General features: G+C 33.2%; 1 long non-coding RNA gene across 2 annotated transcripts; it reads right to left on the bottom strand.

The window, feature by feature from the left end:
* Positions 1 to 319: 319 nt before the first annotated feature.
* Positions 320 to 1,533, bottom strand: LOC113564684. 2 transcript variants are annotated; one of them, XR_003408241.1, is made up of 3 exons: positions 1,046 to 1,533; positions 443 to 805; positions 353 to 363 (listed from the first exon to the last, which is right to left on the bottom strand). It is a non-coding gene; the product is annotated as an uncharacterized LOC113564684 (long non-coding RNA). The 2 variants fall into 2 exon arrangements; XR_003408240.1 differs by having other exon boundaries at positions 320 to 805.
* Positions 1,534 to 2,658: the final 1,125 nt, after the last annotated feature.

Genomic DNA, 2,658 nt, shown 5'->3' on the forward strand with positions numbered 1-2,658 from the left:
GTGTTTTTATACTATAAAAGTAAGCTAACATTTATTATAGTCTCACTCACTTCAAACTTAAATAATAATTATAGTATAATTTCAAAGTACAAATATAATCAAAATTAAAGAAAAGCAAGCGAGAGTCGTAGCGTAGCACATTAAAAGTATAATGTGCTCATCGCTCATTTGACTGTCAATTAATTAATCCAGCTACAACTAAGAGCCCAGAATTTCATTTTTTACTATTGCTATGGTCATACGCCAAAACTAGGAGCAGAAAATAGGACGAACTTTTTCGATTTGTTGTTCTGGGTCTGCCCCGGCTCAAAGTGACAACGGGAGCACGGCTACATTTTCCTAGCTTTTGTAATAGGTGGCAATCTAGTGAAACAAACATATTGATCACCAGGATAGTGATGGAGGATTAGAGTCACCTAATACAATTAGATGTTCAATTTACCCAGAGTGTGCGGAGATAAGTGGTAGAAGTAGGTAGTTCCACGGCTACTATTATGCTGTGGCAAAACGGGTCTCACTCTATAATACACTACTGTACGAGCATTAGGCGTAATGGTGAAATCATTATCAGTAGCCATTGCGATGGCCAATTCTTTTGCATTGGGTCTAGAAGGCTAATAGGGCCGAGCCAGCCAGTAGACTGGAAGTAACAGCGAGCGTCAGGAAGCAAGGAAAACTGCGGTCGGACTGACCGCTGCTGTGCTCGTCATATCTCAAGCTGCTTAGAGTGTTCGTTTATATGTTCCGCTCTCATTAGATTATCAAAAAAGTGTGTCACAGCAATTTCACGGAAAGGAAAGAAGTTCTGAAAAATACATATGTAAATAAGAAAAATATTAAAAAATGGGTTACATTAATTTAATATATAAATCGCTCTGTAGTAAGTCTTATTATAAATAAAAATGCATTAATTTTCTTTGCCAATATTTTTTTTTGAAATTATGTTGCTTCACAAAAATTAGGATATTTAGCTATTCAACTAGCTATCGGACTTGCAAAGAATAAAATTGTTGGTTTGTTTATATTTCGACGAAGCTTGCGTTACCATCATGCCTTTCTTAACCGGTTTCTTTATATGATATATGTACATAAATATATGTATATGTATATGTATATGATCGTATGCATATAGCTCGTCCCACAAAATTAAGATGGGAACATTTGACTTTAAGTTTCAGTCTACATAGCAACTTTTACATTTAAACTAATATGATGCTCATCATTTTCTGGATTACTGCCGTTGTCGCAATTGTAACTTGTTGTAGTTCAACTTCAAGTCAAAATATAATAAACGGCAAGGATATAAATATGACGCCAATTGTTAAAAAAAACATGATATTAGAAGATTCAAGGCAGCTGCTGAGAAGCCAAAAAAACGATGTAAGCACCCCGAATTTTATTGGACTTGTACTATTGCGCTTAATTTACGGAATTGCCACAAATATGGGTCTAGAAGACCAATTGGAAGATGTATTTAACGGCGCGCTTATTCCTCCAAACGGTAATGATGCTCTTGATTTTGAAGACTATGGTGATGACAATAATAGCCCAATATCATTGGAAAATATTTTTAGTTTTGAGAATTAAAATCGAATTATATTTTTTATTTTTATTTTTAAACGTGTGTAAAGATAATAAACATTTTTTTGAAAATTATATTAAATAATTATTATTTTAGGTCTGTACGTAATTACAATATTGTATATACCCCTATCTCACCGATCGCATTTTAGCGGTTAGTTTCTTAACGTACGTTGAGATTGCGTTTTTGGCAGAACGCAGTAATGTTAGCAACGTGTTTTGGGTGATTTTTCGTTACCGATGTCTCCTAACGCTTGGTAAATTCGCTGATCATGTTATCATGTTAATGATATCCATTATTTAAATTTTCTTTTCTTAATTAACTTTGATGAGAGACATTATGGGCCATTTTCCCTGTCATTTGGCATATCGTCATTTTAAACTTTTAGTTTCTGTTTATCCGAATTCTGCATCAGAAACTATTTTATTTAACTTAATTTGTTGATTTCGATTGTAAGAATCTATCTAAGGATAAAGTATTAAAATATTTGAATTTATTGTTTGGTTTTTGAAGTCAATGTAATAAATATCGTTAGATAGAACAGATAGATAGATCGTTCAGATAGAACACTCTTTAATGATTGGTTATCATTTATTTTTTAAAACATTTGGTCTTTCAGTCAAATATTTTTAATGAAGTGTCCTAAGATAAATGATGTGGGTTCTACAGTTCGATTTAAAAATTTCCCGCTATATACACATATATTTATACATATATAATAACGAATCCACGGTAATTTATTTAGAAATGCATATAAATTCTTTATTCAAATAAATGTACAAATGCGGAAGCTGAGACAATTCACGTCTTATGTATCGATCGAACGAATTAAATCTAAATCTGGAGTGTGAGTTGAACGCTTAGCAAACCCTTAGTCGACTTTGTTAAATGAGCTTGAGTGACTCTCTCCTTTGTTCAAATGGGTTGCGCTCTTTAAGAGAGTTGAGCATGGAAATTTACCAGGATTTGTGCTGCGTTAGCTATTTGGTTGCTTAGCGGGAATAACGAATTCATCATCGGCGGATGTTTATGTCTATGAATCAATTGTATATGTTAACGCGGCCGAAATTGTAATT

Source organism: Drosophila erecta, unplaced genomic scaffold (genome assembly GCF_003286155.1).
Source record: "Drosophila erecta strain 14021-0224.00,06,07 unplaced genomic scaffold, DereRS2 tig00000307-arrow-arrow-pilon, whole genome shotgun sequence".
Lineage (NCBI taxonomy): Eukaryota > Metazoa > Arthropoda > Insecta > Diptera > Drosophilidae > Drosophila > Drosophila erecta.